The sequence below is a fragment of the Pristis pectinata genome, chromosome 13, assembly GCF_009764475.1.
Source record: "Pristis pectinata isolate sPriPec2 chromosome 13, sPriPec2.1.pri, whole genome shotgun sequence".
Taxonomy (NCBI): domain Eukaryota; kingdom Metazoa; phylum Chordata; class Chondrichthyes; order Rhinopristiformes; family Pristidae; genus Pristis; species Pristis pectinata.
Genome location: NC_067417.1, coordinates 45,952,443 through 45,978,429, shown reverse-complemented (window position 1 = coordinate 45,978,429; position 25,987 = coordinate 45,952,443). Strand labels below are relative to the sequence as shown.

The following is a 25,987-nucleotide window of genomic DNA, read 5'->3' as shown; positions in this document are numbered from 1 at the left end:
GGCACTGCCTCTTGAAGACGTCCTCTCTGGTGAGGAGGGTTGTGCCCGTGATGGAGCTGGCTGAGTCTACAACACTTTGCAGCCTCTTGCGATCCTGCACATTGGAGCCTCTGTACCAGGCAGTGACGCAACCAGTCAGAATGCTCTCCGCCGTACATCTGTAGAAATCTGCAAGTCTTTGGTGACACACCAAACCTCCTCAAACTCCTAATGAAGTAGAACCACTGGTTTGCCGCCTTCATGATTGCATCAGTATGTTGGGCCCAGGATAGATCCTCTGAGATGTTGGCACCCAGGAACTTGAAGCTGCTCACCCTTTCCACCGCTGACCCCTCAATGAGGACTGGTGTGTGTTCTCCCGACTTCCCCTTCCTGAAGTCCACAATCAATTCCTTGGTCTTGCTGACATTGAGTGCGAGGTGCGAGCCAGCCAGTTTCCCTTGCTGGTTGTCCCAATCCAAAATGCCAAATGACAGGTTGTATCTGGGCTAGGGAAATGTCAGTGCCCTGGAGTTTGCAGTCACCAGAGTAAACCACACTGTGGATCTCCTGGCGACTCGTACATGTAAAATGAAACTTGTTGGCAATTCTCCCAGTGGAAGCCCGGGGGGACCCACATGAGATAGACTGAGTTTTGGCCGAGCTGCCTCCCAAAGACGAGGAACTGATTGTGGAGAGGGCTCACTTCAGGAGGGGGTGCACACAGAGAGGAGGTTTATGATGTGCTGGCTCACGTTTAATTGGCTGCCTGGCAGTGTGCCAGAACAGGGCATCCATTTTCCTGCCTACCTTTCAAGACCCAGCTGACGAGGAGCGTTTTAAGCGGAACGATCCTGGGCTACTCTATCTGTCCTGGGTACACCCATTATACACGAGGCTTGGATTTTTGCACTCGGTGTAACACATCAATTTACAGCTGACCCGTGAATTAATCTGGAACCATCCCAGCAGAATCTAGCGGCGGCACAGTGACGTGGTTAGTAGATCTGCTGCCTCACAGCTCCAAAGACCTGGGTTCAGTCCTGACCTCTGATGTCTGCATGGAGTTTGCATGTTCTTCCCTATGACCCAACCACCTCCCCCAACACCCCCCCCCCCCAAAAAACATAGGCTGGTCGGTTAGTTCTCCACTGTAAATTGACCCAAGTGTGTAGGTGAGTGCTAGAAATGATGGGAATCAGGGAAGGATACATGGATTAATTGGGGAATGGGATTAGTCTGTGATACTCTGGGCCGAATGGCCTCCTGTATCGTAAGGAAATGTGGAAGAAGCAGCAAGACACAGGCAGCTTGGCCCTGGGTGGAGGGACTGCAGGTGATTACCCCTACCTATCCCTCTTCCCAGCTCACTGCATTGGGATTGCGGCCACTACGAGGATGATATTGACTTAACCTTGCCACTGGTGTGCAAGGCAACCCGGAACTAATGGCAATGGTTTGATGGCTGGTCCGTTAAAGACCTGTGTCTCATCTATCCCCACAATAGGGGTTGCCACACTGCTCAGCACCAGTGAAAACTGTTCCTTTAACTTTGAAATTGCCTGACGGTCTGTGGTGGTGGTAGACCAGACTATGATCAGTGGGTAGGTCCTGTTCACTGCAGCCGAGAATGAGAGTCCCGAAGACCCACCACCCACACACTTCCCCCCCCCCCCCCAAACTGGGTCCCCCTTCCCCCACTGCTCCCATCCGCCCTCCACACCTCCCTTATTTGGTTCCATGCTCCACCTTCCCCTCCTATCAGATTCCATCACCAGCAGCCCTTTGTCGCCTCCACCTCTCACCTCCCAGCCTCTGTCACCATCTCCACTCTCCCCTCCTTCATCTGCCCATCAGCCCTCCCCCCCTCACCTGGATCCACCTATCACCCACCAGCTCTTGCTCCACCCCTTCCCTGCCCCCCCCCACACCTCTTTATACTGGCCGTCTCCCCTCTGTCAGTCCAGATGAAGGGTCTCAACCCGAAACATCGACCTCCTTTTCCCTCCACAGATGCCTGACCCACTGAGTTCCTCCAACAGTTTGTTATCCCTGACAATTATGTTGCCCATCAATTGACAAAGGTTATGGATACCTCTCAGGGGAGGAGCTTGGGAATTCATTTGTCATGTTGCCTGTGGGAACCAGTGACAGGGATGAGGGTTCTGCTGATGGAATATGAGCAGCCAAGAGTCCAAATTGAAAAGCAGAACCACAAGTGTAACAATCTTGGCATTACTACCCAGGCCAAGTTGGCATCGAGTCAGTAAGCTCAGAGGATGGGGGTGTGAGAAATGGTTGCATTCCCTTGGGCAGTGACACCAGTACTAGGAAAGGAGGGAGCTGTTTTGATGGGATGGGCTTCACTTGGATCTGGTTGGGGCCAGGGTCTTGGCAAATTCTGTAACTCAGGCTGTGGACAGGGCTTTAAGCTAAACAATTTACAGGAAGGGGAAGGTTCTGATGAGGGGTTCAGAAGAGAGAGGAGCCACTGAATGGGTTCAGTGACATGGTTGATGAGAACCAGAGTGTCAAGAAGTGACTGAACGCAAGGGAAAGGGTCATCTAGATGTGTCACAGAGTTACACAGCATGGAAACTGGCCCTTCAGCCCAACTTGTGCATGCCGACCAATTTGCCTCCCTGAACCAGTCCCATTTGCTTACGTTTGGCCCGTATCCCTCTAAACCTTTCCTATCCATGTACCTGTCCCAATATCTTAAATGTTGTAACTGTACCTGCCTGTACCACTTCCTCTGGAAGCTTGTTCCATATACCCACCACCCTGTGTGGGGGGAGGGGGGAATCTTGCCCCTAAGCTCCCCTTTAAACCTTTCCCCTCTCATCTTTAATCTGTGCCCTCTCATTTTAGCCTCCCCCACCCTGGGCAAAATGTCTGCCCATATTCAGAGGAGGTAATGGGCAGACATGGTAGTGTAGCGGTTAGCGTAACGCTATTACAGCGCCAGCGACCCAGGTTCAATTCCCGCCACTGTCTGTAAGGAGTCAGTACATTCTCCCCGTGTCTGTGTGGGTTTCCTCCGGGTGCTCCGGTTTCCTCCCACATTCCAAAGACGTACGAGTTAGGAAGTGGGCATGCTGTGTTGGCGCCGGAAGCGTGGTGACACTTGCGGGCTGCCCCCAGAACACTGTATGCAAAAAGATGCATTTCACTGTGTTTCGATGTACATGTGACTAATAAAGATACCTTATTTTCCAGGAGATTGCGGATGCTGAAATCTGGAGCAACACACAATCTGCTTGAGGAACTCAGCAGGTCGAGCAGCGTCTGTGCCCCTCATGACTTTACCCACCTCTGTAATGTCACCCCTTCAGCTTCCAACACTCCGGGGGGAGGAGCCCCAACCTATCCAATCTCTCCTTGTAATTCAAGCCCTCTGGTCCCGGTAACATCCTTGTGAATCTTTATTGCACGTTTTCCAACTTTATGACATCCTTCCTGTAGCTGGGCAACCAGAATGTCTCACAACACTCCAAGTACGGTCTCACCAATGTCTTCTACAGATATAATGTGTTCCAACTCCTGTACTCAATGCCCTGACTGAAGGCAAGTGTGCCAAACGCTGCCTTCACGGCCCAGTCTACCTCTGCTACTTTCAAGTAATGATGTACTTGTCTCTCTGTTTCTTCTACACTCTCCAGGGCCCCTCTATTCACTGCGTAAGTCCTGCCGTGGTTTAAATTTCCAAACTGCATAACCACATTGTAAGGCAGAGGAGGAGGAACTGATCTAGATGTCGAGAGTGATTCTTGTGTGAAAGGGAGAGAGTGAGATTCATCTGCATTTTGGAGGGAGGAGGAAGAGGGTGAGGTTAATCCAGGTGTTGGGGGGGGAGGGAGGAGGGTGAGATTGATCCCCATGTGGGAGAAGAGAGGGGGAGAGTATTCTTCAGGACAATGGCCTTCAGTAAAAGGAGTAAATCAGACTCAAACTTTGTGTTATTCATTGGGAATTGGTTCAATTGCAAGGATATAATTGATAGGGCTTGTTTAGTGCTGTGTTTTAATTTTAATTAGATTGGAGACACAAGATTGAAGGCACTGGAATCTGGAGCGGAAAGCAAACTGCTAGGGGAAACTCAGCAGGTCAGGCAACATCGGGTTGAGACTCTTCATCTGGACAATAAATTGGAACTGAGCCTTCAGAATTTGGAGCAGTGGAAGTCCCAGCCCCTGCAATTCATAATCTGGCCACAGGGTGGTGGTGCTGTTCAGCCTGCAGCTCCCTCGTTCAATCAGCCTTCTGCAGTGACTGGGGAGCTTGACAAAATTACTATAAATTACAAAATAAATAGTGCAAAAAAAAGAATAACAAGGTAGTGTTCATGGACCATTCAGAAATCTGGCGGAGGGGGAGAAGCTGTTTCCGAATCATTGAGTGTCTCTTCAGGCTCCAGTACCTCCTCCCCGATGGTAATAACAAGAAGAGGGCACGTCCCAGATGGTGAGGGGTCTATGGTGATGGATGTTGCCGCCTTGAGGCACCGCCTCTTGAAGATGTCCTCGATGGCGGGGAGGGTTGTGCCCATTATGGAGCCAGCGGAGTCTACAACCCTCTGCAGCCTCTTGCGATCCTGCACATTGGAGCCCCCATACCAAGCTATGGTACAACCAGTCAGAAGGTTCTCCGCCGTACATCTGTAGAAATTTGCAAGAGTCTTTGGTGACGGAGCAAATCTCCTCAAACTCCTAATGCGAGCTGGCGTGCCTCCTTTATGATTTCCTGCACTGTCGGGTGTTGGTCTCATTAATACCTCAATGCACTTTTAATCAGTTTTGTTTGGATGTTTCACAGTACCAGAACAAATCCTCAGTGAACCCAGTGAGCAGGAAGGGAGTGCAGGAGCTGGCGCATCAGTGAGTTTCAAGGGTGTGTATTAACCGGGCTCCTGGTGAGTTGGAAGGGAGTGTGGGAACATCACCTGGTGAGCCAGGTCTGGATTTCCAAATAGTCGGATTGCATATAATTGGAGTTTTATTCCAGTCACATGGCTGGTAATTAATCCAGTTATTGAGATTTTGAGAGCAACTTTCCTTTGCAGTCCATGAAGTACTTCTGATCAATAGACAATGTTGTAATAGTCAGAATCTCCCGCAAGTGAAATGTTATAACCATAGAGATGTTAACTGAGGGAGAAGCATTGATCACCTTCAGCTTTGACTAAGCATTGGATCTTATGGGCATCCGAGAGAGGGAGGGTGAGGAATCAGTTTCAGGCCTTATCTAGAAGGCAACATCTCTGTCCATGTGCACTCACTCAGAGCGATGCCAGACTTTGAGCTCAAACTTCTGGGTTGTGCCTTGGATCCACACAGTTTGGAGGGGTTAGTGCCATATTCTGTCATCCACTGCCGACACCTGGCCACTGCACATTCACTTTGAAGACTCCTTTGGCCACATTACACCCTACCCCGAGGCTCATTGCATTGGGTGCCGGCAGAGTCCGAAGCTGGCGAGGCTGTGAAATGCGCTGGGACAGACCAGGAGGGCCTCGCCTTCGAGGCCAGCTCTAGTTCCAGGGTCGATCTGGCCCAGGGTTGCAGGTGATCCTCCAAGGGTTAAGCAGGAGAAAGTGATCCAGTGAATTCACAAACCCAGATTGATATTCAGTGCCCTCCACTGGGGAGGGAAAGGGTGAGGTGTCAGTACATGTGTGTGGTTGTCCCATGAGGTCAGGCTCAAAGAGAAGGTGAAGCCTTCACAGCTGCCTGTCTGGGTAGTGTGCCTGCAAGGCACCGACGACCTGAGGGTCCCAACAGTGCAAAGCAGAGGATGCACAGAGGTACAACTGGCAGGGCAAGGGTTGCAAGCTGGAAAAGGTAAACACAGGGGAGCAGGGTGGGATGCCGAAATTCCAGAGGGATATGGGGCGATCAGCTATCAGAGAGGAACTCGGAGGGGTTAATGGGAGGGAAGGGTTAGGTGGGGAGAGGTTAGTGAGAGTGCTTTAGTTGCGGAGGGGTCTTAGCGTGGGGAAGAGGGGTTAGATCGATAAATAGTGAGAGAGCAGGGCAAGCGGGAGTTCAGGGATGAACGAGAGGGCTATGAGGATATGGGGGGTGGGGGAGAGCAAGGAGACTGGTTAATGAGATGGTGTTAGCTGGGGAGAAGCTAACCAGGTTGAAGAATCCATAGATGGGATGGTCGGTGGAGAAAAGGCTTATTACTGGAGGTTTGGGGTTAATGGGGATGTCATTAATGAGGGAGAGGAGCTAACGGGGAAGATTATTTACTGGGGCTGGGGGAGGGGGCTAATGGGAAGAGGGGAATCAGGTTTGTGGGTGAGGGCATCAGTGGGAGGGAGGGAGGGTGGAGAAGAGGTTTGAGTCTGGGACGGAGAGGGGAGAGGTCCTGCCCCATATTCCCGAATACCTTTGGTTAACAAAAAATGTGCTGATCTCAGATACAAGAAGGCAGTTGCTGCTGGTAGAAGGGAGATCCAAACTTTCTGCCTGTTGAAATTACCTCAAACTCACCCTGAGCAACACCACAGTGACGTGGTTTCTCAGAAGTGAGTTCTGGAAATAACTTCAGGCAGAAAGTGGTCAAAGTTTGTAACCCACTTGTGAAAAACCACATCACTGGCGTTGCTGAAGTGTGTCGTATCTGGTTCTGGTTAACGGAAGAGCTGGTGTTTCATTGTTGAGTCCATCATGGCGTGCTCCCACTACAGGAGGCAGTCACTTCATGCCCCTGTTACAGGGAACATCTGTGCTGTGCCCCTCTACTGAGACACCCCACCCCACCTCCTCTCTTTTGTCCACCTGTCACAGCTCTGCTCCTATATACTGGGCTTCCCCTTTTCCTATCTTCAGTCCTGAAGAAGGGTCCTGACCGGAAACGTTGACCGCCTGCTTTTCTCCACGGATGCTGCCTGGCCTGCTGAGTTCCTCCAGCATCATAGTGTTTTTCATCTAGATTCCAGCATCTGCAGACCTTTATTTCCCTAATTAAACTAATCCCTTGTGCCTCCACGTGGTCCATATCCCTCTGTTCTCTGCACATTCATGTGCTTAAGAGGCTCTGAAATCCCTCTATTGTATCTGCCTCCACCACCACCCCAGCAGCACATTCCAAGCACCCACTGCTCTCCGTGGGTGGAAAAACCTGCCCTGCACGTGTCCCTTGAACGTTCCCCCTCTCAGCTTAAATGCTTGCCCTCTCTTATTAGACATCTTGACCCTGGGAAAAAGATACTAGCTGTCTACTCTATATGTCTCCTCTCAGTCGCTCCAGAGAAAACAGCCCTAGTTTGTCCATCCCTCTCCTTATAGCACATGCCCTCTAATCCAAGCAGCATCCTGGCAAACCTCTTCTGCACCCTCTCCAAAGCCTCCAAATCCTTCATAGAGTCGTACAATACGGAAACAGGTCCTTCGGCCCAACCAGTCCGTGCTGACCAAGATGCCCATCCAAGCTAGTCCCATATCCCTCTAAACCTTTCCAATCCATGTACCGGTCCAACTGTCTTTTAAATGTTGTTATTGTACCTGCCTCAACCACTTCCTCTGGCAGCTCATCCACAGATGTACCACCCTGTGTTTAAAAACAAAATATGCCCCTCAAGTTCCTATTAAATCTTTCCCCTCTCACCTTAAACCTATGCCTTCTCTTTCTTGATTCCCCTGTTGTGACTAAGTCACCAGGGAGACACTGAAGCTGATGATGAGAGTCTTTATTCAACGTAGCAGATCTTCTGGAGAGAATCTCGTTCTCCTCTCCTGACACAAATGTTTTATACTTATTGAACACAAAGACAACAATAAATGATTAAATACAGTTTCAATGGCTATAATTACCTACTTAATGTTAACATTTGGAATGTAGATGGGTAACTTTGCAGAATTATATATTTACAATGGTAGCATATCCCAACTTGGAATATTCAAATACTGGTGGCAAGTCTGAAAGCTTCTGGGCACAAGCTCCAGACACCCAAGATATATCCCTTTTGTTACAGTGTTGTGGGACGGCTCCCTCAATGAACAACCAGCCAGAATATTAAGTGACAAAACAGACCCTGCCACTTACTGCCTTCCCTGAAGTTTTCAATGAGTACCAATTAGCATGAACATTCATCTATTGTCTTCCCTTGCATAGGGTTCAGTGGTACAGAATCAGAATGTCCCACATCCAACGATTGGTTTCAACAGCCTTAAGGTGTCAGTTGAACTTAAATTGTGAAGAGGTTTTATTTCTTGGAGACTAGTTCTCAATTTAATTAATATCTGCTATCCATAATTTCCTGACTCCAGAATAATCCCTAACGCCTCCAACCCTGGGAAAAAGACTGCATTCGCCCTATTGATGCTACTCATGATTTTATACACCTGTATAAAATCACCTCTCAGTCTTTTAAGCACCAAGGAAAAAAGTCCTAGCCTGTCCAACCTCTCCCTAGAACTCAGTCCCTTGAATCTCAGCAACACCCTTAAATCTTCTCTGCACCCTTTCCAGTTTAATAACATCTTCCCTGTAGCAGGGTGACCAAAACTGAACACACTACTCCAACTGCAGCCTCACCAGCTGCTTGTATAACTGGACCATATACTCCCAACTTCTATACTCAATTCCCTGACTGATGATGGCCAGCGTGCCAAAAACCTTCTTCACTACCTTGTCAACCTGTGACTCCACTTTCAAGGTACCATGTACCTGGACTCCAAGGTCCCTCTATTCGACGACATTCCCCAGGTCCGTGCTGTTCACTGTGAAAGTCCTACCTTGATTTGATAAGATCTCTTTATTAGTCACATGTACATCGAAATACACACTGAAATGCATCTTTTGCATAGAGTGTTTTGGGGGCAGCCCGCAAGTGTCGCCACGCTTCCGGTGCCAACATAGCACACCCACAACTTCCTAACCCATACGTCTTTGGAATGTGGGAGGAAACCGGAGCACCCGGAGGAAACCCATGCAGTCACGGGGAGAATGTACAAACTCCTTACAGACAGCAGCCAGAATTGAACCCAGGTCGCTGGCGCTGTAATAGCGTTACGCTAACCACTACGCTACCGTGCCTGCCCGTGACTTTCACAAATGCAACACTTCACATTTATCTCAATTAAACTGCATTTGCCATTCCTCAGCCCACTTACCCACCTGATCAAGATTCCACCCCCCTTCCTATAACGGGAAGATCAGAATTGAATGCAATACTCCAGATGCGGCCTAACCAGAGTCTTATAAGGCTGCAACGTAACTTCCTATCTCTTGAACTCAATGCTTCGACCAATAAAAGCAAGCAATGCATTACACCTTTTTCACCACCCTATCAACTAGTTATTGAATAACTCAGGCTGCAGATAAAGTAAATATTTGGGCGGGAGGGAGATGAGGGGAAATTGAGAGGGGAAAAAGATAAGGTGACCCTCTGCATGTTGAACTTGAGTGCCAACCTTTGGGTTCTGTGCTCCAGTGTCAGGGTTGTGACTTTAACCCAGGGCTTCCTGAGTCAGGGGATGGGAATCAAGTGTCCATGCCCACAACAAGCCACTGACTGGAAGTGCAGGAATCCCCTCTGGCCAATATTTATCCCTCAACCTCAAAAACACAATTCTTAGTTTCTCAGAAGTTAGTTGATAAGTGAACGCACTAAATCTGAGCTGTGTGACTCAATAAGAACCTTGACTAATGTGCATGCCAAGTTTTAACTTTAAGGTCAGAATTGAACATTTTCTCTTACCACCTGTCTGGGTACAATCGATAGTCAATCATAAAGCTCCAGTCTGATGGTCCTTTTGATATCATCGACGTTAATCCAGCTTCCAGGAGTGAAAGCAGACAGCCTGAGCGGAAGATTCAGTCACAACACTTGTCAGGTGAATGCCACCCGCACGCCCATCCCCACTGATCAGTCATCCAATATTGGTATTGGTTTATTATTGTGACTTGTACCGAGGTGCAGTGAAAAACTTGTCCTGCATACTGATCGTACAGGTCAATTCATTACACAGTGCAGTTACATTGGGTTGGTACAGAGTGCATTGAGGTAGTACAGGTAAAACAAAACAATGACAGAGTAAAGGGTCACAGCTACAGGGAAGTGCAGTGCAGGTAGACAATAGGGTGCAAGGTCACAACAAGGTAGATTGTGAGGTCAAGAGTCCATCTCATCGTATAAGGGAACTGTTCAATAGTCTTATCACTATGGGATAGAAGCTGTCCTTGAGCCTGGTGGTATGTGCCCTCAGGCTCCTGTATCTTCTGCCTGGTGGGAGAGGAGAGAAGAGAGAATGACCTGGGTGGGTGGGGTCTTTGATTATGCTGGCTACTTCACCAAGGCAGCGAGAGGTATAGACAGAGTCCATGGAGAGGAGGCTGGTTTCCACAATGCGCTGGGCTGTGTCCACAACTCTCTGCGGTTTCTTGCGGTCCTGGGCAGAGTAGTTGCCGTACCAAGCTGTGATTCACCCAGCCGTGATGCTTGCTATGATGCATTGATAAAAGTTAGTGTCAAATGGGACATGCCAAATTTCTTTAGCCTCCTGAGGAAGTAGAGGCGCTGGTGAGCTTTCTTGGCCGTGGCGTGAAGCTGGTAAGGGCAAACACACCCCATCAAAACCATACCTCTGTGCTTTCCACACTTAATCTTGGGTCAGACAAGAGGTTGTGATCTCAAAGATTAACCTTGTGGAGCAGTGGTGCAGCTAGTGAAGCCGCTGCCTCATAGCTCCAGTGACCTGGGTTCGATCCTGACCTCTGCTGCTATCTGTGTGGAGTTTGCATGTTCCTCCTGGTGCTCCGGTTTCCTCCCACATCCCAAAGGCGTACAGATTGGTAGGTTAATCGGCCCCTGGTGTGCAGGTGAGTGGGAGAATGTAGGGGGAGCTGAGGGGAGTATGAGTTGAATGGGTTACGGGGAAAATTAGGGAGTGGGACTGCTCTGTGAATTAGCATAGATTTGATGGAGTGAATACATTCCTATGTTGTAAGGAAATATGAAGTTGTCACAAATATTCACATGTAGCAATTAATGAAAAGCCATTAAATGTTGACTCCCTCCCTTATTCAGACGCTGCCTGACTTGCTGAGTATTTCCTGCATTTTCTCCTTTTGGCAAATGTATATAATGCCTCACCGTCCAAAAGCAAGCTACTTCTGAAGTGCAGTCTCTGCTGTAGTGTAGGTAACTAAGGAAAGTAGATACGTTTGTTCCCCTCAAAGTTGATAGAGACATAGGAATTGATTTCTTGAAAGAACTACATATCCAAGTGCCGGAAAGGGATTGATTCCATTGGATCGCCCCAATGTCCTCGAGGGTGAATCACAGACATATTGATACTGAGAGAACTTCCCTAAGAAATAACATTTGAATACTAACTTTCACTTGCTGTTGTATTTTGTGACACCTTACACATTTCTATTTAATTCCACAATGTGCACCGCAGGGAGGAAGGAAACATCACTGCACAGAAATCTGAGTAGATTAGAAAATGCAAGTACTGAATTTTGAAAGTTCAACCGCAAGCTTGCGTGACACCCAACAGAATTCTGATTCTGGTGGAGAAGATCTCACCTCCCAAAGAGGGATCGAATAAACAATATATTATTCCACCACAGCTGAACCAAAACATACAAATTAAAATGGACATCGGGGAATTATTTATAGGTTGTGGGGTGTTGGGGAGGGAAGGACCAAATGGGTTATTTATAAAGAAAATTGGATAAATGGGAAGTGAGTTACAAACTGGACTCAGACGTACACACGTGTTAGCACAGAACACACATTATGTGGGTTCCATTTCCTAAGCTCAATATTAACACCCCACAAGAGGAAGAAGCTCAGGAATTTAAAGGGGATGGGTTCTCGGACCCGCTGCCCACCCAGAGCATATTGTCCAGCGGTGAGTTTCCCAAAGTGAACTACTGTGGAGAGGTGGGTGACGACTTAACACACTGAGATGGGGCTTCTCTCTTGATTTGGGGGCAATTCAATGTTGGTTGTTGTTGTATGTATTTCCCAGGCGTTAGTGTACGTTCTCTCTCCCTTCTCCACCAGGAGCAGGGGGACACTTTCCAAACCACTCCACGGGCATGTAATTAAAATCTGACACTGTGCCGCATAAAGTGACATGAGGAAAGGTTACCAAAAACTTCATGGGCCATCTCGGGTAGTGGGGGAATCTTAGGTGGTGGGGAACATACAATATGGGTGTAGAGAACAGCTGACATAGGTGATGGGGACGCAACGTGGGTGATTTGAGAACATGCAACGTGGGTGATGGGGAAACATGGGTGACAGGGAACATGACATGAGTGATGGGGAACATATGACATGGGTGATGGGGAACTGATGACATTTGTGATGGGGAACATATGACAAGGTGATGGGGAAACAAAATGGGTGATGGTAGAACATGCAACATGGGTGATTGGGAACATGACATGGATGATGGTAGAACATACAACATGGATGATGAGGAACATATGGGTGAAAGTGGAGCAGGTCTTGGGGTCAGCGGCCACGCCAGCAGAGTTCTGGCTGATCCTGAGGATGGAGCAGACGGAGTGGTCAGATCTGTGAAGACTTTGGGAAGGGGGGGGGGGGGGGGGGGGGGGGGGCTGAGTATCCGTGGAGCCGGTCGAGGTGGAATCTGTGATCCGAGCCACTCCCGGCTCAGCTGGCGGCTGAGGAGGGTCGGTGGGACTGCCCAGCACAGCAGGGCAGCCGCTCCGGCTTCCTGCAGGAGGAGCTGGCGTGTGTCAGTTTCTAACCCGGAAGCCGAGTCCCGGTCCCAGAGGACACGGTCCCCGGCAACATCTGCGCTCCCAGCTTTCGGGCACTCGCCAACCCTCCGGGCTGCCTGCCTGCCTGCACCCGGTCCCCGAGGGCTCGGATCCGGTAAGAAGCGCATTCCCACCGGGGGAGGCTTGGGAGAGTTGGTAGGTGTCGAGATGAGGGGGGGGAGGGGGGACAGACACGGCCTGGAGCTGGCTGGAGAGAGGGAGAGGGAGCCCAGGGTCCGGGGCTGAGCTCCCATCCCAGACCATTGAAAGTCAGAGAGGGAGAGGAACTGTCCGGCTGTGTCCCGGGGTTAGGGCTCAGGCTCAGGCTCAGTTCCAAGGTGGGACACTTGTACACCGGACAATAATCTTCAAATCACTGCTCTGCACCGTCCCTTGCGGCCTCTGCAACTTTTCACAACTTTGCCAATACTTTCTATAACTTTACCCCACCACTCCCTCTCTGGGGAGAGATTCACTCTCCGGCCGTTTGTGGGTTCTTCTGGTCTACACAATGGGTTCGTTGGCCGTGTTTGATTCCGTTGTTGCTACTCTAACCTGTCTGAGTGGGTGGGCTGGGATCGGACTGTGCCTGCGGCGGGCCAGGGTGGGTTGTGAGCCGGTTGGCGTTTGTAGTTCCAGGGGTTCCGGGAGCTGCTGACCTCGCACTTCTGTTGGGAAGGTGCCTCCGGCCGGCTGCTGATCCGCACAGAGACTGCCTATCCCCTCCCCCCCCCCACTCCCTCCCCCCCCCCCACTCCCTCCCCCCACTCCCTCCCCCCACTCCCTCCCCCACTCCCTCCCTCCCCCCCCCTCCCTCCCTCCCTCCCCCCTCGCCCTCCCCCTCCCCCCTCCCCCGAACCCCTCCCCCCTCCTCCCTCTCCTCCCCCTCCCCCCCTCCCCTCCTCCCCCTCCCCCCTCCCCTCCTCCCCCTCCCCCCTCCCCCCCTCCCCTCCTCCCCCTCCTCCCCTCCTCCCCCTCCCCCCTCCCCTCCCTCCCCTCCCCCTCCCCCCTCCCCCTCCCCCCTCCCCCTCCCCCCTCCCCCCTCCCCCCCTCCCCTCCCCTCCTCCCCCTCCCCCCCTCCTCCCCTCCCTCCCCCCCTCTCCTCCCCTCCCTCCCCCCCTCCTCCACTCCCTCCCCCCCTCCTCCCCTCCCCCCCCCTCCTCCCCTCCCCTCCCTCCCCCCTCCTCCCCTCCCCTCCCTCCCCCCCTCCTCCCCTCCCTCCCCCTCCTCCCCTCCCCTCCCCCCCTCCTCCCCTCCCCTCCCTCCCCCCCTCCTCCCCTCCCCTCCCTCCCCCCCTCCTCCCCTCCCCCCCCTCCCCCCCTCCCCCCCTCCCCTCCCCCCCTCCCCCCTCCCCTCCCCCCCTCCCCTCCCCCCCCTCCCCCCTCCCTCCCCCCCCCTCCCTCCCCCCCTCCCTCCCCCCCCCCTCCCTCCCCCCCTCCCCTCCCCTCCCCCCCTCCTCCCCCCTCCCCCCCTCCTCCCCCCCTCCTCCCCCCCTCCTCCCCTCCCTCCCCCCCTCCTCCCCCCTCCCCTCCCTCCCCCCCCTCCCTCCCTCCCCCCCCTCCCCTCCCTCCCCCCTCCCCCCCTCCCCCCCTCCCCCCCTCCCCCCCTCTCCCCCCTCCCCCCTCCTCCCCTCCCCCCTCCCCCCTCCCCTCCCCCCCTCCCCCTCCTCCTCCCCTCCCCCTCCTCCTCCCCTCCCCCCCTCCCCCCTCCTCCCCCCCTCCCCCCTCCTCCCCCTCCCCCCCCTCCCCCTCCCCCCTCCTCCCCCTCCCCCTCCCCCCTCCTCCCCTCTCCCCCTCCCTCCTCCCCTCTCCCCCTCCCTCCTCCCCTCTCCCCCCTCCCTCCTCCCCTCTCCCCCCTCCCTCCTCCCCTCTCCCCCCTCCCTCCTCCCCTCTCCCCCCTCCCCTCTCCCCCCTCCCTCCTCCCCTCTCCCCCTCCCTCCTCCCCTCTCCCCCCTCCCTCCTCCCCTCCCCCTCCTCCCTCCTCCCCTCCCCCTTCTCCCCTTCTCCCCCCCCTTCTCCCCCTTCTCCCCCTTCTCCCCCTTCTCCCCCCCTTCTCCCCCTTCTCCCCCCCTTCTCCCCCCTCCCCCCTCTCCCCCCTCCCCCCTCCCCCCCCTTCTCCCCCTCCCCCCCCTTCTCCCCCCTCCCCCCCCTTCTCCCCCCTCCCCCCTCCCCCCCTTCTCCCTTCTCCCCCCTCCCCCCTCCCCCCTCCCCCCTTCTCCCCTTCTCCCCCCTCCCTCTTCCCCCTCCCCCTCCCCCTCCCTCCTCCCCTCCCCCTCCCCTCCCTCCCCCTCCCCCTCCCTCCCCCCCCTCCCCCCCCCTCCCCCTCCCTCCCCCCCCTCCCCCCCTCCCCCCCTCCCCCCCTCCCCCTTCTCCCCCTCCCCCTTCTCCCCCCTCCCCCTTCTCCCCCCTCCCCCTTCTCCCCCCTCCCCCTTCTCCCCCCCTCCCCCTCCCTCTTCTCCCCTCCTCCCCCTCCCTCTTCTCCCCTCCTCCCCCTCCCCCTCCCCCTTCTCCCCCTCCCCATTCTCCCCCCTCCCCCTTCCCCCCCCTCCCCCTTCCCCCCCCTCCCCCTTCTCCCCCCTCCCCCTTCTCCCCCTCCCCCTTCTCCCCCCTCCCCCTTCTCCCCCCTCCCCCTTCTCCCCCCTCCCCCTTCTCCCCCCTCCCCCTCCTCCCCCCTCCCCCTCCTCCCCCTCCCCCTCCTCCCCCTCCTCCCCCTCCCCCTCCTCCCCCTCCCCCTCCTCCCCCTCCCCCTCCTCCCCCTCCCCCTCCTCCCCCCCTCCCCCTCCTCCTCCCCTCCCCCTCCTCCTCCCCTCCCCCTCCCCCTCCCCCTCCCCCTCCCCCTCCCCCTCCTCCCCCCTCCCCCTCCTCCCCCCTCCCCCTCCTCCCCCTTCCCCCTCCTCCCCCTCCCCCCTCCTCCCCCTCCCCTCCCCCTTCCTCCCCCTCCCCCTCCCCCCTCCCCCTTCCTCCCCCCTCCCCCCCCCTCCCCCCCCTCCCCCCCCCCTCCCCCCCCTCCCCCCCCTCCCCCCTCCTCCCCCCTCCTCCCCCCCTCCCCCCTCCCCCCTCCCCCCTCCCCCCTCCCCCCCCCTCCCCCCCCCTCCCCCCCCTCCCCCCCTCCCCCCCTCCCCCCTCTCCCCCCTCTCCCCCTCCCCTCTCTCCCCCCTACTTCGCCCCCCTTTTTTTCCTCCCCCCTCCTCCTCTCCCCCCTCCTCCTCTCCCCCCTCCTCCTCTCCCCCCTCCTCCTCTCCCCCCTCCTCCTCTCCCCCCTCCTCCTCTCCCCCCTCCTCCTCTCCCCCTCCTCCCCCTCCTCCCCCTCCTCCCCCTCCTCCCCCTCCTCCCCCTCCTCCCCCTCCTCCCCCTCCTGCCCCTACTTCGCCTCCCTTTTTTTCCTCCTTCCCCCTTCCCCCCTCCTCCCTGCCCCCGATGCCCTCTAGTTTTTGACTCCCTTTCCCTAGGGAAAAGACTGTGTGCATTCACCCAGCTATGCCGGTCATGATTTTATACACCTCTATAAGGTCACCCCTCAGTCTCCTATGCTCCAAGGAATAAAGTCCTAGTCTGCCCAACCTCTCCCTTTCACTCAGGCCCTCGAGTACTAGCAGCATCCTCGTAAATCTTGTTTGCACTCTTTCTAGCTTAGTGACGTCTTTCCTGTAACAGGTACGTCCTCACCAACGACTTATGCAAATGCAACATAATGTCCCAACTTTTATACTCAGTGCACTGACTGATGAAGGCCACAGCATGCCAAATACGTTCTCGCTGTTGTACAACACTTCCCCACAATTTACCATTCACTGTGAAAGTCCTACCCTGGTTTGACTTCTAAGATGCAACACCTGGCACTGCAGTGGAGGATGGGGTCTTTGTGAAGGTGTCCAGTGCTCACCTGGCTACAGCTGCTGACTTCCCCACTCTCAACGTAGATGCTGCCAGTTTGGCTCCATTCTCCGCTCGTTGGGACAGGGGAACAGAGGTGGGCTTTTAGGGGAGTTTTGTATGGATGGAGAGGATTGGAGAGAGAATTCTAGACCTCAAGGGCAACTGAGGGTGTTCCAAGTATGAGTCCCACCTAACCATCAAGCACCAATTCACACCAATCACTTTTTATTCTCCCCGTGTTCCCTTCAGCTTTGCCCAGATTCTACCACTCGGCTGCATGCTTGGGGCAATTTACAGCGGCTAATTAACCCACAGACCCTCACATTCTAGGGATCAGGTTTATTATCTCTATCTTATACGAAGTGAAATTAGTTGTTTTGCAGCAGCAGTACAGTGCAAAGACATAAAATCACTATAAATTACAAAATAAATAAATAGTGCAAAGAAGGAATAACGATCTAGTGTTCGTGCGGTCACGGAACGTTCAAAAATCTGATGGTGGAGGGGAAGAAGCTGTTCCTGAATCGTTAAGTGTGGGTCTTCAGGCTCCTGTCCCTCCTCCCCGATGGTAGTAATGAGAAGAGGGCATGTCCCGGATCATGAGGATCCTTAATGATGGATGCTGCCTTCTTGAGGCACCGCCTCTTGAAGATGCCCTCAATGGCGGGGAGGAATGTGCCCGTGATGGAGCCGGCTGAGTCTACAACCCTCTGCAGCCTCTTTTGATCCTGCACATTGGAGCTTCCATACCAGGCGGCGATGCAACCAGTCAGAATGCTCTCCACCGTACATTTGTAGAAATCTGCAAGAGTCTTTGGTGATGTACCAAATCTCCTCAAACTCCTAATGAAGTAGAACTGCTGGTGTGCCACCTTCACAATTGCATCAATGTGTTGGGCCCAGGATAGATCCTCTGAGATGCTGACGCCCAGGAACTTGAAGCTGCTCACCCTTTCCACCGCTGACCCCTCAGTGAGGTCTGGTGTGTGTTCTCCCGACTTTCCCTTCTGAAGTCCACAGTCAGTTCCTTGGTCTTGCTGACGCTGAGTGCGAGGTTGTTGTTGCGGCACCATTCAACCAGCCGATCTATCTCACTCCTGTACACCTCCTCATTGCCATTTGAGATTCTGTCAACAACAGCCGTGTCACCAGCAAATTTACAGATGGCGTTTGAACTGTGCTTAGCCACAGTCATGAGAGTAGAGAGAGTAGAGCAGTGGGCTAAGCATGCATCCTTGAGGTGTCAGAAGAAACCCACAAAGTCACAGGAAGAACGTGCAAACTCCACACAGACAGCGCCCGAGGTCAGGATTGAACCCGGGTCGCTGGAGCTGTGAGGCAGCGGCTCTACCTGCTGCGCCACTGTTGGGATGACGGAAGGTGGGGGTGAAGAAGTGGCTGGAGACCCTGAAGAAGGGTCCTGACCCATAACATTGACCGCCTGCTTCTCTCCACGGATGCTGCCCGGCCTGCTGAGTTCCTCCAGCATCATCGTGTTTTTCTTCTAGGTTCCAGCATCTGCAGTCCTTAGTTTCTCAAGCCTAGACGAGACCAGGCAAGCTTCTTGGCACTTTTTTTTAAAACAACACAGAGCGCAGCTATTTTCCTTAAATCCTGCAGCTGGGATGGTTGCTGGGACTAAGCATTTAAGAATTTGCAAGGTGATAGGTGAGTCCAGGTGGGGGAGGGGGAAGAAGATGTGAAGCTGAGAGGCGATAGGTAGAAGGAAGAGGCCGAGGGTTGAAGAAGAAGGAATCCGGTAGGAGAGGGCAGTGAACCATGGAATAAAGGATGGGGGAGAGGCTTATTACATCTTCTCCCCCTCTCCCACCCACTACCTTCCCCCTCTCACCTGGACTCGCCTATCCCCTGCCTGTGTGTGCTCCTCCCCCTCCCCCCACCTTCCCGTGCTAGCTTCTGCTCTCTCCCCGTCCTCTTCCCAGTCCTGATGAAGGGTCTCAGCCCGAAACGTCGACTGTTTATTTCCCTCCGTGGATGCTGCCCGACCTGCTGAGTTCCTCCCAGCACTTTTTGTGTATTGCAGCAGATTCCGGCATCTGCAGAATCTCTTATATCTCCGAGGGGTGACTGTTGCCCGAGAGAAGCACGCCTGAGGCACTGACAGGTGATCCGTGGGTCGTCACAGCGGCACAGCAGGTAGTGCTGCTGCCTCACAGCTCCAGCAGCTGGGCTTCAATTCTGAGCTCGGCTGCTGTCTGTCTGTGTGGAGTTTGCACGTTCTCCCTGTGACCGCGTGGATTCCCCCCACCCACGGGATGCTCAGGTTTCCTCCCACACTGTAACTTGCCCCTAGTGTGTGAATATTGTCCTTCCATTGACTGCAAGGAAAGTTTAATTGGCCATTATTATGTTGCTCTGTGCAAACCAGCTGCTGTGTCCTGAGTTGATAGCTCTTCGACATTGGTGCATTGGCAGCATGTGAACAACGCTACGTAAATGCACGTTCCTTCCTTCTAATCAAATGACTCCCATGACCCAGGGAAAGTTGAGAAATGAGGGTCAAGGCTGATAGAGCTTTGATCAGTTGTTGCCCTGAAGGGTGGCTATTGTACTTCAAGTTCAGTAAGGTATGAACCCAGCACTTCAAAGCACTGTGTCCCCCTTGAGGCAGGGCTTCACTTCCCAGACCCTCCTGTAGCTCAGCTTACAGCCCTGGTGGTGCATAAGGCTCAGTCAGACGGTAAGGGTCTGAGTGCAAGATCCATCTGAGCCTGACAGAGTGTTGCTCGCACTGACGGATGTACTCCAGTTGTTCTTGAGGTGTTGCAGAACAGCTGCAGCCAGGAGGTCTGGCAGTTGGGGGGGTTGACCCATGTATAGGTGTAAGCATCTACCGGAAATTGGGGGAGAAACCTTTCAACGCAGCACGTTGTGAGAGAGCAGACTCCCCCCACCAGAACTGTGGACTCCCCTGTCCTCAGCTTCAGGGCAATAACTGATTAGAAAGAAGGAATTGCGTTCATACGGCGTCTTTCACAAGCTCACAAGTTCCCAAGGCATCTACGGCAAACAGCTGACGAGCACTCGAATCGCATTGGCACAGAAGGCTACGGGACAAGCACTGGAAGATGGGATTGATACAGATGGTCGGTGTGGACCATGTCCGGGTCAGACCACGGCAGCTAGCTTACAGACAGGAGCATGATAGTGGCCAAATAACCCTTCCCTTTGCAGACAGTGGAAGGATAATGATGGCCAGGAAGCTACAGAACACCACTTCTTCAAATGGAGCTGTGGGATCCATTGCATTGAAACAGGAGCAGCATCAAGAACTCAGAACAGGATAGTTCAGTGCCAACTGGTCAAGTGAGGACTGTTGCCCTTGGAGGATACATGTGAAGTGGTTGGGTTAATGAGTCCGCTTTACTATCGTGTAATTCTGGTTAGGTGACACTGTTACTGCTGACGTTTACTCGCCGTCCCTGAGTGGATGATGCTTCCTTTCACCACTTCAGTCCTGTGGGGCCCCCACTCTTGCCCTGGTGTCGATGATGGCACTGTTGACAAATGGACGGTGGTGCGATTTGAGAAGGAACTTGAAGGTAGCGGTGTTTCTACAGCATTGCTGTTCTGTCCCTTCTCAAGTTTAATACTAGGCATTGGATAAGTTTCCCAGATGTACTACTTGGAGTACTGTGTGCAATTCTGGTCACCCTATTACGGGAAGGATGTGGAGGCTTTGGAGAGGGTGCAGAAGAGATTCACCAGGATGCCTCCTGGATTAGAGGGTATGAGCTACAAGGAGAGGTTGGACAAACTTAGGTTGTTTTCTCTGGAGCGGCAGAGGCTGAGGGGAGACCTGATGGAGATTTATAAAATTATGAGGGGCATAGATAGAGTAGACTGTCAGAATCTTTTTCCCAGGATAGAAATGTCAGGTTCGTTAGGACATGCATTTAAGCTGAGAGGTGGAGGTTTATAGCAGATGTGCAGGGCAAGTATTTTACACAGAGAGTGGTGGGTGCCTGGAATGTGCTGCCAGGGGTGGTGGTGGAAGCAGACATGATAGAGGTGTTTAAGAGGCTGTTAGATAGACACATGAATATGCAGGGAATGAGGGATATGGAATTGGAATTCAGAATTTGTTTATTATTGTGTAGCGGTTAGCGTAACGCTTTACAGCACCAGCGACCCGGGTTCAATTCTGGCCGCTGTCTGTAAGGAGTTTGTACGTTCGCCCCGTGTCTGCGTGGGTTTCCTCCGGGTGCTCCGGTTTCCTCCCACCTTCCAAAGACGTACGGGTTAGGAAGTTGTGGGCGTGCTACGTTGGCGCCGGAAGCGTGGTGACACTTGCGGGCTGCCCCCAGAACACTCTACGCAAAAGATGCATTTCACTGTGTGTTTTGATGTTCATGTGACTGATAAAGATGTCTTATATCTTATCTTATGTACTGAGATACGGTGAAAAAGTTAGTTTTGCATGCCATCCATCCAGATAATTTCAAAACATAAGTACGTTGAGGTAGTTCAAAGGGAAAACCAATAACTGAATGCAGAATATAGTGTTAAAGTTACAGGGAAACTGCAGTGCAGGCAGACAATAAGGTGCAAGGCCATATCAAGGTAGATTGTGACGTCAAGAGTCTATCTTAAACGTACAAGAGGTCCATTCAAGAGTCTTATAACAGCGGGATAGAAACTGTCCTTGAGCCTGGTGGTCCGTGGTTTCAAGGTTTTGTATCTTCTGCCCGATGGGAGAGGGGAGAAGGGAGAATGTCTGGAGCGGATGGTGTCTTTGATTATGCTGGCTGCTTTACCGAGGCAGCGAGAGGTATAGACAGAGTCCACGGAGGGGAGGCTGGTTTCCATGACGTGCTGAGCCGTGTCCACAACTCTCTGCTGTTTCTTGTCATCTTTCTCAATCAGCTTTTAGCATGTCCTACTTTGATTTCATATTTCCAATACCTGCAATTTTTTTGATTTTTATCTCCAGAAACCATTGAGCAGTAGATCGAGTATGTATTTGCAGTGGGTGGGCGTGGAGCCCACAGGAAGGAAGTCAACGATTTGTTTACCATGGCCAAGGCTGAAGTTTGCTCTTTAGTTATTCACTGTTTTGTGGTTATTCACTGGTTTGTGAAAGCAGAAGAGATTCAGTTTAGTTCGGGATTGTGTATAGCACAGAAATTGTGGGCCGAAGGGTCTCTTCCTGAGCTGTACTGTTCCATGTTCTACGTGTGTGTCCTTCTGGAAAGTAGCTAAATATTGAGGATGACAAATGCATTCCATAGATCACTTTGGTTTGAACAAACCTGTCTCGAGTGTGGGATTCACTAGCAAGGCTGCCGTTTATTGGCAATCCCTTGTTGCCTCTGAGGAACTGATGGTGAGCTGTCTACATAGAAGATAGGATATAGAACATAGAACACTACAGCACAGTACAGCCCCTAGGCCCAAATGTTGTGCCGACCTTTCATCCTGCTCTAAGATCTATCTAACCCTTCCCTCCCACATAGCCCCCTATTTTTCTATCATTCATGTGTCTATCTAAGAGTCTCTTAAATTTCCCTAATGTATCTGCCCCCACAACCTCTGCAGGCAGTGCGTTGCACGCACCCACCACTCTCTGTGTAAAAACACTTACCCCTGACATCCCTCTTATACCTTCCTCCAGTCACCTTAATATGATGTCCCCTCGTGTTAGCCATTTTCGCCCTGGGAAAAAGTCTCTGACTGTCCACTCGATCTATGCCTTTTATCATCTTGTACACCTCTATCAAGTCACCTCTAATCCTCCTCCTCTCCAAAGTGAAAAACCCTAGCTCGCTCAACCTATCCTCATAAGACATGCTCTCCAATCCAGACAACATCCTGGTAAGTCTCCTCTGCACCCTCTCTAAAGCTTCCACATCCTTTCTATAATGAGGCAAGCAGTAGTTGGACCATGTAGAGACGGTGGCCTTGGCGCACAGCTGGGCAGGGTTCCAGCATCTAGGTCCGGCAGCAGTAAAGGGACGGTGATCACGTCCGTATAGGATGGAGCTTTGCTTGAAGGAGAATTGGGTGGTGACTGTATTCCTGTCCTTCTGTGGTGGAAGGGGCAGGCCTGGGGATTGCTGTCGAATTGAGCCAAGGTAAATGTGGACTGAGTATTCAATTCGACTCCTAAGGTTCCCCATAGCTGGGACCAAAGGTCCAGTCGGTTTGAAGTAAGGCGTGTTGTTTTGCCACTAAAATTACGCCGTACACCTCAATAAGTAACGTTTCAACCACTTGGCGGTCTTCCATTAGCCTCCCATTTGGTACCCTACCCGTCTGAGACTCAACTGCGAGAAAGCAGTATCCAATCATAGCCTACGGCAACCCCAGCTCTGCATGGGCATTGGGTCAATTCCCTTTGCATTTGCGTGGTATATGTTCAGCCTCATCCACTTACCCGAGGTGCTGCCATTTGGAGGGAGACAATAAACCAACTCCAATGAGTCGTGGAGGCATCCAGCACGGAAATGGGCCCTTCAGCCCAACATGCTGACCGAGATGCCCATCTAAGTTAGTCACGCTTGCCCCGTGTTTGGCCCATATCCTATCCGTGTGCCTGACCAAGGGTCTTTTAAATGTTGTTGCTGTACCCGATTCTACCACTTCCTCTGGCAGCTCGTTCCGTACACCCGCCACCCTCTGCCCGAAGAAGTTGCCCCCTCAGGTCCCTGTTAAATCTTTCCCCTCTCACATTAACCCTATGCCCTTGACCTTTTGATTCCCCACCCTGGGAAAAAGTCTGTGTGCATTCACCCTGTCTCTACCCCTCAATTTTACACACGTCTGTAAGGTCACCCCTCAGTCTCCTACACACCGAGGGATAAAATCTGACCTCTCCCTGTAACTCAGGCCCTTGAGTCCTGGCAACATTCTCCTAGATCTTCTTTGCACTCTTTCTAGCTTAATGACGTCTTTCCCATAATAGGGTAACCAAAACCGTACACAATACTCCAGGTGCAGCCTCACCAATGTCTTGTACAACTGTAATGTAACCTCCCGGCTCCTATAGTCATCTTACTGACTGATCAGATAAGATATCTTTATTAGTAACATGTACATCGAAACATAGAGTGAAATGCATCTTTTGCATAGAGTGTTCTGGGGGCAGCCCACAAGTGTCGTCACGCTTCCGGCGCCAACATAGCACGCCCACAACTTCCTAACCCGTACGTCTTTGGAATGTGGGAGGAAACCGGAGCACCCGGAGGAAACCCACGCAGACACGGGGAGAACGTACAAACTCCTTACAGACAGCGGCCGGAATCGAACCCGGGTCGCTGGCGCTGTAAAGCGTTACGCTAACCGCTACAAGGCCAGCGTGCCAAACGCCTTCTTCACCACCTGGTCTACCTGAGACGCCACTTTCGGGGAAGTGTTGTCCAGGGTCTTCAGAGTGTTGTTCAAAGATGCTGTTGTTTCATCAGTAGGATGATCGAGAGATCTTCCCCAGTTAATACAGCCCAAAACGAAACCGTCCAGCCATGTTATAGGATCTTCCTCTGTGGAGGATGATTGGCATATTTGCCTGCTTATCACATTCCTTCTCTCGATGATTAATTCAGAATGTGGTAAAGTGCAATCTAAGTATGAAGCAACACAGAGCTTCACAAGTAGAACACCAAAGGTATTTTGAAGCAATCGTAGATTGGTTTACTGCTTTTATCAGGCAGTTATTGGCTTTATCAGGGGAACGATTGCATCCTGAGTCCTTCCTGTGTTGAAATGACTCATCGTACTTTGTCCTGGTCTGACTCGTGATCTTCTCAGTTCTCACAAGTGGAGTCCTCTGTGCCTCCTAGTTTTCCTTCCTCCTTTGAAACCCACGGGTGTATTTCCCTATCGCTACCTCTTCTCAGTTGCCTCTTTTTTTAAAAAAAAGCATTTTATATTTGTATCTTTTTTCTTCTGAAGTGCAGAAAGCTGGAAAGGGCGCAGAAAAGATTCACGAGCATGTTACCGGGACTGGAGGGCTTGAGCCATATGGAGAGACTGGATGGGCCGGGACTGTTTTTCCTGGAGCGTCGGAGGCTGAGGGGTGACTTTATAGAGGTTTCTAAAATCACGAGGGTCATAGATAAGTGATACTCTGATAATAAATCTTTTTCTTAGGGTATGGAGTCTAAAACCAGAGGGCATAGGTTTAAGGTGAGAGGGGAGAGATTTAAAAGGGACCTGAGCAGGTTCAATTACAATGTTTAAAAGACATTTGGACGGGTGCCTGGATGGGAAAGGCTTAGAGGGATACGGGCCAAATGCGGGGAAATGGACTAGCTCAAGCAGGCAACTTGGTCAGCATGGACGAGCTGGGCTGAAGGGCCTGTTTCTGTGATTCTATGACTCTATGCAGTCACTTTTGAAATGTGCACACAGCAGCCTGCTACAGATATCAAGACGTAACGACCATATCTTATATTTGTTAGTCACATGTACATCGAAACACACAGTGAAGTGCATCTTTTGCGTAGAGTGTTCCGGGGGCAGCCCGCAAGTGTCACCGCGCTTCCGGCGCCAACATAGCACGCCCACAACTTCCTAACCCGACCTAAGACGTAAAACTCTGATAATCTGCTATCTGACTAATCAGAAAACCTACTGGTTTGGCACCAAACTTGCTGGGTGCTGGTTCCTGTGCTCCCTTCGACATACTGGGGCCCTGGTTCCCGTGGTCCCTTCAAACTCACCTGGTCTGTTTGCTGCCCTCCCTCGGAAATATACTGATTCTTTCTCCTTTAAAACTTATCAGGTTCACTAGAACACTTGTGATTCTACTGTCTAACATCTTTGAAAATAGTGTATGAGAACTGTGTTGGGGTATTAGTACGGGAACATCCAGTAGGCCCGAAAATCTGCTCCTCCCGCAGCACCAAAGTCCCGAGAATGCCGGAGTAATGGAGTTTTAGTGTACATTATTTAAGCGTTGTTGATTCTGGGGTTAGTGTTGGCTGGGAGTCTGGAGTCTGCGCTTTTTGGTGTATTGCTGTGTATCTTTTGTGTTCCTCTGAGAAGGCAGGTGGAACCTCGGTTGATGCCGTGGTTGAAAAGCAACAACTTTAAACATTTTGACGCTCCGGAGTGGGATTTGAACCTACATTCTTTGGACTTGGTTGGGAATGTTACCACCTGACTGACAAAATAAACCTTCCCTTGCAAAGGTGGAGAAGGGGTGCATCTCCCTGAAAGTGGCTACACAGGTTGATTGGGCGGTAAAGGAGGCGTACAGCATGCTGGCCTTCATTAGTTGAGGCACTGAGTTCAAGAGTCAGGAAGTTATGTTGCAGCTTTATAAAACTCTGGTTAGGCTGCATCTGAAGTATTGCATTCAGTTCTGGTCACCCCATTACAGGAAGGATGTGGACGCTTTGGAGAGGGTGCAGAAGAGG

At 52.3% G+C, this 25,987-nt stretch overlaps 1 protein-coding gene and 1 pseudogene across 1 annotated transcript in view; both read left to right on the top strand.

Moving 5' to 3' along the window:
* Positions 1-12,369: 12,369 nt before the first annotated feature.
* Positions 12,370-19,773, top strand: LOC127577510 (basic proline-rich protein-like; annotated as a pseudogene).
* Positions 12,715-25,987, top strand: part of elmo3 (engulfment and cell motility 3) — a 121,362-nt gene continuing 108,089 nt past the window's right edge. The window contains exon 1 of the mRNA XM_052028039.1: positions 12,715-12,847. The gene's annotated coding sequence lies outside the window, so the exon portion shown is untranslated. The remainder of the gene's footprint in view (positions 12,848-25,987) is intronic.